Source organism: Nuphar pumila, chromosome 1 (assembly GCF_984573655.1).
Source record: "Nuphar pumila chromosome 1, dmNupPumi1.hap1.1, whole genome shotgun sequence".
Taxonomy (NCBI): domain Eukaryota; kingdom Viridiplantae; phylum Streptophyta; class Magnoliopsida; order Nymphaeales; family Nymphaeaceae; genus Nuphar; species Nuphar pumila.
The window spans coordinates 53901285-53914682 of NC_143249.1; positions in this window are offsets into that span (position 1 = coordinate 53901285).

A 13398-nucleotide genomic window follows, 5' to 3' on the forward strand; every position below is an offset into this window, starting at 1 on the left:
ATAACAGAAGTCTATGGGAGAGAGATATATATCTAATGCCTTTAAACTAAATGACAATCCATTTACCTTCACCTAAAGCTAATGAAGACTCATGTGGGAAAAAATACATGCCATGTCTTAATCTAAATGAAAGTCTGACTATGTCTTCACAAGACCATACACGTATCCGTTGATGAGGATGGATGAGATGCAGCTACAGAACAGTGAAAAACGATGCTTGACTTGTATAAATGTATGGTATTAAAATGAAGATGGTATGCATGTATGGCCATATGCTGGGGGGCGGGGGGGTTAAGTTAAAATGGAAGGTGGGGTATGTACCTACTGGTGCAAAAGGCTTCAGCAATATTGCTGAGTGTGCAGATATAACAAGGGGTGTGAAGGTAGACGGTTGGAAGGTGAAAATGCAGGAGGTTTTTACAAGTATAGTGCTGGAAGTGGGAGTGAAAGAGAGGGTTGAAGGAGTTGTGCATATTGACGATGTGCTAGAAGTTGTGGAGTGTGCACATTGGTGGTGTGGTGAACATGCAGGTGAGGAGCTGGAGCTGGGGCTACAGGTAATAGGGGCTGGAAGTGGAGGCAATATGCTGCAGCCAGTGAGGCTACAAGTGAGTGTAGTGTGAAAAGTGTAATGCAACAAGGTGATACAGTGCAACAGTGAAGTGTGAATGTAAGTGCAGTAATGGATGTCGAGGAATATTAGGTGGCAATGTGATATTAAGCATAGGTGCTGCTGCAAGATGTGCACAGGAGATTGTAGCAAAGAAAAAAAGAAAAGAAAAATGCAAGTGCGTAAGTGGGTGTAGGATGGAAGGTAGCTGGGGTTTTCGCAACAGTTGTGCACTGTGTGAGACAATGTAAGTAAGTGAAATAGCAACCGTGCAGAATGTGGGTGGTTGGCTCTGGATGTGAAGCGGCACCACCAAATGATCTAATTCTTGAAGGTGCATCGAGCATAGGTCCAGATTCCCTAGACTTTGAACCATCCTCACATGTCATATTTGAACCATGGTATTCAAATATTTGTGGAACAAGTGCAATTTTCACGTCTATGGCTGACAAAGCTTACTTGTGTGCGCCAACCAATTCTTCAAAATTAGTTCCTGAAGTTAGAATGTTGTTATATGGTTTTGCTTGTGTGATCTCCATAATCAGGATGAGATCTGCGAAGGTAAAAAATCAACCTGATGGGTCACATAGACAACTGTTTTGGAACCTAAAAAATCCAAGCGGACACTCCTAAAAGAGATGGGTTCCAGTGTGCATATCAACAACGCTAAAGAAAAAAAGATCATCAAAGAGATAAAGATCAGTGTCCTGATAGATAGCACGAGCAATTTGTATCCTCTGCTTCTGGCCACCACTCAAGTTGATTCCCCTCTCCCTTATAACAGTTTGATCACACAATGGGAGAATTTTCTAGGTCTATTTTTTTGGAGTACATACCTCAAGCATATGCTCATACTTTACCCCATCCATCCTATTATCAAAAAAGATGTCTCGTATCTTAACACTCTGTATCCATGGAGATTGAGCCACATAAGCTGTTTCGCCACTTAATTTAATCCTTCTAGATGCCTTAGGAACTTCATCTAGGATACATGAAAGAAGGCTTGATTTGCATATGGTATAACATTTTCACTAACATCTTTCTTTTGTGCTAAGCTATTCAATAAGGGTTTCTTGAGACGAGTCTCTCCATCTCCTTCCTCAATCCCCGTTTCACCAAGTACAGAAGCATAATGGAGGAAGAGTCCAACAATAATTGACAAAATATCAACCCAAGCATAAACACCAATATGCAATAATTGACAGAAAAATTATGACGAATCAGGGAAAGCGCATTACAATGTTACGAATGAATGATCATACAGCAAAAGAGTACTATACATATACGATACTGAAACAAGGATGAGCAAAACGCATATTCTAAGTGCTATTATATTTAAAACATGATTGATGCAATGAGTCAACCAATAGGATAAAACATAGTGATGTACTGCATGAATGATGAACAGAGAAAGAAAAAGGACAAGAGGATCATCCGATGTAATGGTGAAGTGAAAACAATCTTCAATGAAAACAAATGCACAATGTTTAAACAACCACACGAACAACATTTCTAGGAGAACAAAATATGCAGGAACTAGCAGAACATCAAAATCATAATGCAACAACCAACGGGTAAGCAGGAAATGCAAAAACAGAAAAGAAAAGAAAAGTGCAGGATGACATGAGGGATTAATGGATATGATGTATGTTGGTATCAGGCCACATAATGAAGAGTGGACACTTGATGTCGTGAATGATCTACAATATTCGAGGCATGAGGATGAAATGAGGCAAATATTGCCTTTCGTTGAATATATCAACCATGAGCAAATCTTGTAATCCGTGGAGCATTTTCAACTGATCTCCTCTTCAATGACTATACATCAGACCTTGGGACAGAATCAAGACCCAAAGGTGTTAACACCATATTGCAAGAGGACAGGTTAAGACTTGGCTTGCTTTCAGCAAGCTAGGAATGAATTCCCCTTTTAACACATCGTGACAGGTGCTTGAGTTCCTTGTTTTTTTGGAAGGGAAGATCGGCGCACAACCTCTTCCCTTCTTGGATCAACCTTAGTTTTATTGCAGGACTCAAGGTCGTCATACAGGCGTGTTGCCTTGGGGAGATTCACAAACAAAGAAAATCAAGCAAGATGGATCTGATATACCCGTGGATAAAATGCAAGATCGATGAGCGACTACTGCAGAGTAACCCCGGTCTAATACTAAATCAGATCGGATGATACTGTAGAGATTTTCCCAAAATACAGAAGGAGGATGAAGGATCGATGGATTGAAATGAATACTGTAGGTAAACCAAAACTAGATATCTATGCAAAAAGATAAACCATAAACTAAGAATGAGAAATCAATCATGCAACAGATAACTAAAGCTTAAAATGCAATACAGCAAATAGAAATGAATAGAAATTAAACCGAGATTCAGATGGGTCGTTGAGGACTACCGGTGCCGGGTGGCGCAAGCAAAATAATAGTAAGAAAATCGCAAAATAAAAAGATGTCGAAACTTGTTCATTCCTTTTGATCTTGCTTATCTGTGACTTGATTAGCTATAGGCGAATCAAATTTACAGAAGGTGTGTCGATGGAGTCAAAAATAAGGAAAACCACAAGAAAAATTGGAAAAAAAAGAGGGGAATGTTTACCATGTTCTGAAGGCCATCTTGAAGAAGAAGAGGAAGAAGATGGCGATGAGGCTAATGGATGCTATAAGAAGAGAGGGGTTCTGGGAAATGGTGATCGATGGGGCTAATGCTGGATCAGATGCAAATTGATGATCTTAAGGGACCCCTGCGCCTCCTGTTTTATAACAGGAGGCCGTTAGGCTTTTTACAAGGGAGGTCCCTCTTTTTCTTGAGCTTTTTCAGAAAGGTGTCTCCCTATGTTTTCAAATTTTTCAAAAAGGGGGCTCTTTTACAAATTCCTTTCAAAAAGGGTGGTTAAAAGAATTTTTTTTGGATTTTCTTTTTTCTTTTTTTGTTCTTTTTCTTCATATTTTCTGTATTTTTTGTGTTTTTGAAAATAAAACTTTAAAACTATGAGAAAATAAAGGATTTTAAACTATTTTTTGTAAAATTTGAAAATATTTACAAAAGAAGGGTTTTTTGAGAATTCAGGGTTAATCTTTGAAAATTTTGTTAGAAAATGGGCTTGGATCTAAGGTTTTGAGGAAATATTTGAGTTTTGGACCTCTTATTGAAGAATATAGAACAATGGATCCAAATGGATACCGGATGGACTATCTGAGCCATTCAAAAATTATTTTTGGTATTTTTATAATTTCAATTTGAAAATTAGATAATGGAGCTCATAATTGAATTTTGATACTAGATCCAGATCTAAAATTGAGTCAAATATAGAAAATGGATTCAAATTCCAGTGAATTTGAGAAATAACTGAAATTTAGATTGAAATTGACTCAATTTACTCAGAAAATGGAGGCCAGAGGCAAAAAGCGAATTTTTACAAAATTTTGAAAATTTTGGGGTGTTCACAGTGATGAAATTTAGTGACTGAAACGTATCCATCATTAAATTTTAGCAACGAATTATCATCAGATATGTATCTGTTGCAAAACCAAATCAATCCTTATTTTGCGACGGATTAGCGACGGATCATAACATTTACTAATCCATTGTCAATTAGTGATGGAAGTAGTGACAGATTAGTTCTGTCGCTAATTAGCAACCAAAAAATTTTGACAGACGCTATCCATCACTAAAAGAAGTAGCGACGAATTTGTGATGGATTATGGACGGTAGAGTTCATTGCTAATCCGTAGAATTCTTGTACTGGCTTAATGATGCTTACATCTATGACCAATAAGGTTTCTCTCTCATTCTCATGCTTCCTTTGAGAGAGAGAAGCTTGTATTTATATAAGAATGGTGCAGTACTCATGGGTAGGTTTCCAATCAACTTTTCCTTTCTACATTTGTTGGGACTCCCTTGTTTACAAGAGGTTTCCTTGTTACATATATACTTTATCAATTTGGGCTCCTACAATTAGAACTCTTATGACCCTCTTTACGTTGAACTCTCTTGGACTCATCACATGAAGTCTCCTTGTAAAATATAGACTTCTTGAGTTCATCACATGGGGACTCTGGCAGAACATGGACTCTACTATGTTTGAGAGTCCTATTCCTTCAACATGCCCCCCCGCAAGCCAATCTCCTTGAGATTCAACTTGTCTCTTAACAGACAAAAATGTGGTCCTACAAGTGACTCGGTAAATATGTCTGCCAACTGTTGTTGTGATAAAATAAATTTGATTTCAGTTTCTTGTCTAGCGACCTTCCCTCATATAAAGTGAAAATAAATTTCTATGCATTTAGTTCTAGGATGGAACTTTAGATTTGCAACCAAATAAGTTTCTCCCAAATTATCACACATGGAAGGATTGTGAGAGTCAATCCCAAGTTCTTTAACAAGTTGTTTTAGCCACAATAATTCAGAGGCTACTCCAACTATGGCTTTGTATTCAACTTTAACGCTGAATTTTGCTATGGAGTGTTGTTTGATAGAGCTTATAACCAATTGTAGACCTTCTATCAACATCAATGTAAGATTCAAGTTTAAGAGATTTAGAACATGTCATATGTAGTCCAATATTTTTGGTACCCTTGAGATATCTGAGGATCCTCTTAAGAGAGCCTAGTGGACATCGATGCATTGATGCATAAAGTGACAAGCTTTGTTAATTGAATATGAGATATTTGACCTTGAAAACATTGCATATTGTAGTGCCGCTATAATGCTTCAATATTTTGTTGGATATAACAATAGTTGTTCTTGAAACATTGACAACTGAACACTTGTTGCAGCTGAAGTAGTAAGGGGTTTCGTATTTTCTATCTCAGTCTTGACCAAGCGATGATAAATATATTTTCTTTGAGATAAAATAATTTCATTGTTATTGGGTATGACCTCTATTCTTAAAAAATAATGCAACCTTCCAAGATCTTTTATAGAAATTTCTTTGCCAAAATCTTGAATGAGTTGTTGAACTCTACTATGTTAGTTACCTATAATGATTATATCATCTACATAGACCAGCATACATATGATTATTTTATCAGTAATTTTAATAAATAAAGATGTGTCAGCATTTAAACCTATAAAACTCAACTGAAACAAATAATGTCTCAACCTGTCAAAAATGAGCTTTGAGCATGTTTTGGGCCATAAAGTGCTCGATTAAGCTTACATAGTGAAGAAATGTCTTGTCCTTAAATCCAATTGGTTGACTCATATACGCTTCTTCTTTGAGATGGACCTACAAAAAACATTATTAACATCTAGTTTATGCATCACCTATCCTTGACTAATAATAAAAGATAGTACAGTCCGAATAGTAGTAGGTTTTATAATGGGATTGAAGGTCTCAAGGTAATCAATACACTCTTACTGATTGTAACCCTTGGCCACCAACTGAGTCTTGTATTTAGCAACTGACCCATCAACATGTTGTTTTATACAATATATTCATTTACAACCAACAATGTTATGGCCACTGTTAGAGGTAATAAGAGCCCATGTATTGTTTCTGGTCAGGGCATCATATTCACATTGCACAACCTCTTGCCATTTGAATAACACGCTACCTGCTCAAACAAAATAGGTTCATTTTTTTGGACTAGTTTACTTAAGAGACCCACTCCAAATGCATACCATAAAACCATGAAAGTTCGAGGTTTCAGGGTGTTGTCCTCAGACCTGGTCACCAAGTGATGGGTTCTGTTGGACTGTAGTGTGTTATGACAATGAAGCCGTATATATTACTTCAAGTACAAGGTTTTGATGATAAACAAGTGAATCAACTGCATTTCAGCTAAGGCAATGAAGAAAGATGATAAGAATTGAAGAATTCGATGAAGAATCTTTGAAGACTAGTGTGCAAATATAAAATTCATTAAAAGTCTTAGATTCTTGTAAGAGCCTTACTTAGAGTGCATATTTTGGTTGCATTTCATCTAAAAAGTCTTTAGAAAAACTTTTCTAAAAGAACCCTTCATGAAAATCTTTTTAGAAAACTCTTTATTTAATTTTTCATGTTTATTAGTTGACCAATAGACTCACCAGCCGACTAATCCTTTCGCGCCAAATTTTCTAAGCAAAATGTCATTTTTGTCAAATTAGTCGACCGAAGGTTTTATCAGTCGACCTGACAGAATGTTTGTTTTCTGAAAAATTTGGCAGCAGTCGACTAATGATTTTATCAGTCGACCGGACAAAACATGTATGATTTTATCAGTCGACCGAACATAACATGTATTTTCAGAAAAATTTAGCAGCAGTCGACTTAAAATTTTTTCAGTCTACTGATGATATTATCAGTCGACTAATTTTTTCTCTAGTCGACTAAGTTTCAAAACTTTAAATTTTCAAACGGCTTGATAAACACATTAGTTGACCAACGATAACTGTCAGTCTACTAATATTTGATTATCAGTCGACTAACTATTGTTTCAGTCGACTAATTTTGTCGTTTTTCCTGAAACTTTTAAAAAGGTGTCTTTTCATTTTTCAAACCTTTTTTATTGTTCAAAATAGACTGTTTTGACACCCTTTTATACCCTCAACGTATGAAATCTTTCAACTATAAATATGAGTGCATTCCACACTCAAAAGCAATGCAATCCAATTGAATTACATTGAATTACTCTTTGCTTTTCACTCATATTCATTTTCTCACTCACTTGATATTTTTCACTTCAGTTTTTCACTCAAATTCCTTTGAGAGACAGTGAATTCGTGAGTTGAGTATTTCAACAACCTCAAAAGCCAATTGCATCTCATTTGCATTTATAAGAAGGGCTCATAGGTTGTTTGTAAGTTGTTACTTATTTCATTTTTCTGTAAAAGGAAAGGACTCCTTGGTTTAAAGGAGTTATTTGCTTTCAGTAGATGTGTTACTGAAAGTGGGACCGGATTTGGTCTGTGTATGATATTGTAGTTACACAAGGTTGATAGTGGAAATCTCAAACTGGTTTTGCTTGGGGACTGAATGTAGGTCGGGAAAGACCGAACCAGGATAAATTCTTGTGTTCTTTGTGTGATTGCTTTGTGAATTTCAAAATCCGACAAAATTCCAAAGACGCTATTTAAAAACACTATTCACCCCCCTCTAGTGCTCGTTGCCTCGATCCTATAACACTTTCATTTGGTATCAGAGCAGGTTAGCTATATTTTGATCTTACTATCATCTAGCATGCGAACAACATCATCTCAGCACAAAGAAGAATGGAACTCTATTCGTCCTCCCCTCTTCAACGGAACAAACTATGGATACTGGAAAGTGAAAATGACAATATTCTTACAATCCGTGGATCTTGAAATTTGGAGAGTTGTTTCAGAAAAGTACCAAATGACATCAACTGATTTTAGTCAATGGACCGATGAAGAAAAGAAGACTGCTTCACTTAATGCCAAAGCTATGAATGCATTGTATTGTGTCATTGACAAGGTAGAGTTCAATCGCATCTCTCAATGCTCTACAACAAATGAAATCTGGCATACTCTTTTCGTGACTCACAAAGGTACGTCAAAGGTTAAGGAATCTAAAATTGTTTCTTTAGTTTATAAACTTGAATTGTTTAAAATGAAACAAAATGAATCTATATCGAACATGGTAACTAGAATGACTGATATTACTAACACTCTAAAATCCCTTAGAAAAGAATATTCACAAGTGGATTTAGTCAGAAAAAATCTAAGGTGTTTAACTCCTGAATGGGAGAGAAAAACCACAGCTATAGAAGAATCAAATGATTTAAACACTATCACTCTTGAAGATTTGGTTGGTAACTTAATGGCATATGAAGTCCAACTTCAAGACAGACAAGAAGAAGAACCGAAATCTCTTGCTTTTAAGGCTACTTCTGACTCTGAAAATTCAGAAAAAGATGAAGATGGAGATATTGCTCTCATTACAAGGCAATTCAAAAGATTCATCAAAAAAGAAAGATTTCAAAGAAAGGTAAAAAAAGCGGATTCTTCCAATCCAAATGAAGTCAAGTGCTTTAACTGCAAAAAGGCAGGACACATTAAGAAAGATTGTCCTCTTCTCAAAATCAAGACCAAGGACCAATTCAAGAAGAAAAAGGCATTTCAAGCATGTTGGGATGATAGTGACTCCTCTTCCGATGAAGAATCAAATGAAGAAGTCACCAACATGTGCTTTGTAGCACAAGAAGACTCAGTAAGTCAATTTGAGTATGATGATTTATTAGAAGCATTTAATTATTTATATGCTAAATTTAAGAATCTAAGTTCTAAAAACAAAGAGTTAAAAACTGTAAATTCAACTCTTGACTCTCACAACAAAGTGTTACTTCAAGAGATAAAAGATCTCAAGAAAGAAAACTCTTGTCAAGCATTTGAGATAAAAGAAATTGGAATTAGAACCAATCTCTTACAAAAAGAAATAACTAGTCTAAAAGAAAAATCAAATGATCTTCTTTCTATAGTGACCAAATTCACAAATGGACAAGAGAATCTAGAAAAACTTCTTGGTTCTCAAAGATGCTGGGTTAATAAAACCGGATTGGGATATAGTTTATTTGATATTCAAAATAGATCAAACTATGTGGTGAAGAATCAAAGACAAAATTCTCAACCATTTGTTCAAAGAACTCAATTTTCTAGTCATACTAGAAATGCATCTAATCATAGTACTTATTATAATGCTTATAAGCCTAGATATCATTACTCTAGAAATGATAAATCTTTATATAGAAAGAATATTTATTATCAAAGAAAACCAAAATCCAAATGGATATGGGTTCCTATGACTAACTCTCATGGACCCAAAAATAGAAATGGGTCAAATGCTTTGTCTTCTAATTTTGTTGTAGGTACACAAAATAAGGAGCAAATGGATCTTGGACAGCGATTGTTCCAAACATATGACTGGAAGGCCGGAGTTATTTTTCACCCTCCAAAGTAAGAATGGAGGAACTGTCACCTTTGGTGACAATAACAAGGGAAAAGTAATCGGTATTGGTAACATTGGTAATCCAAAATTTTCCTTGATAGAAAATGTTCTTTTAGTAGATGGTTTAATGCATAATTTATTATTCATTAATCAATTATGTGATAAATGTTTTCTTGTTTCTTTTGAACATGATTTATGCTTAATTTCTAATTTTCAATCTAAAAAGATCATTTTTAAAGGTAAAAGAAGGAACAATGTGTATGAACTTTATCTAGATGAGTTACCCACTGTTAATGAAAAATGAATTATTGTTTCAAATGAAATTCAATGGTTATGACACAAGAGACTTGGACATGTTAACTTTAAAATTATTTCCAAGTTATCCAAGAATAATCTTGTTAGAGGCCTACCTAGAATACCATATAAGAATGATCACTTATGTGATGCTTGCCAAATGGGTAAACAAATCAAGAGTTCTTTTAAAGCAAAAGATATAGTTTCAACAAAACGTTCTATTGAACTTTTACATTTAGATCTATTTGGACCATCTAGAATTCAAAGTTTGAATGGTAGTAAGTATGCTTTTGTTATAGTAGATGATTATTCTTGACTTACATTGGTGATTTTTCTAAAAAGCAAAAATGATGCATTTTTTGAATTTTCCAAACTTTGTAGAAGAATTACAAATGAAAAATCTACATTTATTATTAAAATTCGTAGTGATCATGGTGGTGAATTTGAAAATGAATCTTTTCTAAAGTATTGTGATTTACATGGCATAACTCACAACTTTGCTTTTCCTAGAGCGGCTCCACAAAATGAAGTTGTTGAAAGAAAGAATAGAACTTTGCAAGAATGTGCTAGAACCATGCTTCAAGATAAAAATTTACCAAAATACTTTTGGGCTGAAGCAATAAATAGAACATGTTATGTTTTAAACTGAGTTCTTATTTGACCAATCTTACATAAAACATGTTTTGAATTGTATTATAATCGTATACCAAAGATCTCATATTTCAAAATTTTTGGTAGTAAATGCTTCTTGTTAAATACCAAAGATAATCTTGATAAGTTTGATTCAAAATCAGATGAATCAATATTTCTTAGATATTCTTCTAGAAGTAAAGCTTATCGTGTTTTTAATAAAAGAACATCTTGCATTGAAGAATCTTTACATGTTGCATTTGATGAGAATTATGAGCAGGTTACACCTCTAAGCGAAGGAGAAGAAGTCATACTTCAAGAAGAACCTTTGATAGAGAGTACTTCTCAAGAAAATGTTCCTCTTTAACCGGTTTGGAAAGAAGTTTCCAATCATCCACATGAACAAGTTATTGGAGAAATAAAGAGTGGTGTCGAAACTAGAAGGCAATTGCAATATATTGCAAATATTGCTTTCATATCTAAAATAGAACCAAAGAATATCAATGAGGCTTGTGACGATGAATTTTGGCTTTTGGCCATATCTGAAAAACTTAACCAATTTACTAGGAATGATGTATGGGATCTATTTGATAGACCAAAGGATCATAATTGGAACAAGATGGGTCTTCAGAAATAAGCTGGACGAAAATGGCGAAGTCATTCAAAACAAAGCAAGACTAGTAGCACAAGGCTATAATCAAGAAGAAGGCATATATTTTGATGAAACCTATGCACCAGTGGCTCGATTGGAGTCAATTCAAATGATGCTTGCTTTTGCGAGTTACATGAATTTTAAGTTATATCAAATTGATGTTAAGAGTGCATTCTTAAATGGACACATCAATGAAGAAGTTTATGTAGAGCAACCTCCAGAGTTTGAAAATAAGAAATATCAAGAAAAAATCTATAAATTAAAAAGAGCTTTGTACGGACTTAAACAAGCACCAAGAGCATGGTATGAAAGACTACAAAATTTTCTAGAACAATCTGGTTTTTCCATTGGTCGGGTAAACTTCACTTTATTTATTAAAAATCTTAATTCAGATATTCTTATTGTGCAAATTTATGTTGATGACATAATATTTGGTTCTACTAATGATTCTCTTTGTAAAGAATTTGCTAAAGCTATGCAGAAAGAGTTTGAAATGAGCTTGATGGGCGAATTAAACTACTTCCTTAGACTTTAAATAAAGCAAACTGAAGAAGAAATCTTTATCAACCAGGCTAAGTATACAAAAGAACTTCTCAAGAGATTTGGGATGGACTCATCAAAATCAAGAAGAAATCCTATGAGCACAACTACTTCTCTTGATAAAGATGAAAATGGTAAAAATGTAGATACTAAGCTCTACAGAGGTATGATCGGATCTCTATTATACTTAACTGCTAATCGACCTTATATAATGTTTAGTGTTTGTATGTTTGCTAGATTTCAAGCTAATCTAAAGGAATCTCATTTAACTGCAGTAAAACAAATTCTTCATTACTTGAAAGATACTTCAGATTTTGGTTTGATTTACCCAAAATCATCTTCCTTTGATTTAGTTTCATATAGTGATGCAGATTTTGCAGAAAGTAAATCTGATCGCAAGAGTACTAGTGAAACTTGTCATTTTTTAGGAAATTTCTTAGTCTCTTTGTTTAGTAAAAAGCAAAATTCAGTGTCACTCTCAACAACTGGAGCAGAATATATAACGGTTAGTTTAGCGTGTTCACAAGTACTATGGATGAAACAAATCTAAAAAGATTTTGGTTTGAATTACTCCACAACAACTATTTATTTTGATAACACTAGTACTATAAATCTTTCAAAAAATCCTATTCAGCATTCAATAACTAAGCATATTGAAGTTAGACATCATTTCTTACAAGATCATGTGTTAAAAGGAAACATTTCATTAAATTTTATATCCACTAATGAACAACATGCCAATATCTTCACTAAACCACTTTAAAATGAAGATTTTATGAGAATTAGGAGATAACTAGGCATTTGCTCATTTTTAGATTTATAAAATTTGTTTTAAAATTCTGCTTTTTTTTTAATCTAAAAAATGCACCTTTTTAGTCGATCGATAAACTTCTAGTCGACTGATGTTTTAAAATTTTACTGAAGGAACCCGATACCCCTTCGTTTTTGTTTTTAAAAATCACACCGTTTTGTTTTTACGCCCGTCTGTTTTCCCCTTTTCATAAAACAAAACCCTCTCTCTCTCTCTCCTCCGTTTCAACAAAAACCCTCAGAGTGCCGATCGAACTCCTCCTCGTCGGAATCCTCTTGCGATGACAGGGTGCCTCTTCAGCCAATGACGCTTGCGACAACCTCTTCTCACCTGCCATCATCCTTGCGTCATCTTCTATTTCTGTACCAGACGGACTCCTCCTTGCCTCTTCCCTCTTGCCTAAAATCTGTGGAAACTCGACATCCCTTTTGGTGGGTTGTTACTGCCGATTGTTTTGGCCACTACCAGAGACCTTGATCGTAGAAGGCACATCGTTCGCATCACACAAAGTGTTTATGTTGCATTGGTTATTCGTCACGACGCCGGACGATATCTTCCTCCCACCGAAGGTCATTTTTAAAGCATTTGGAAACCGACATCAACAATGATTCTCTTTGATAGGTGAATCTGTTTTGTTCTTAACAACCATGCCTCGTCAGAAAACAACCTCCGCACAAGGTACCCCTCCATCTACACCACAAGCACATCATGAATTTTCTCTCAGACTACTTAAAAATCCTCTTTTATATGATACTTTTGGATCGATTTTGCACTTTCTATTTTACGAGGCCAAAATGTCCTGTTTCACATATTTTCTCGCTACAAAATCAGAGAATTATTCACAGGCATTTCACACCTTTTTGACGCCGGTTCAGACCCTCTTCATTATCCTTTACTGATCGATTTGTTTTACACAAATTTACAAATTGATCATGAAACTGAATTTCTTTCTTCTCTTGTTC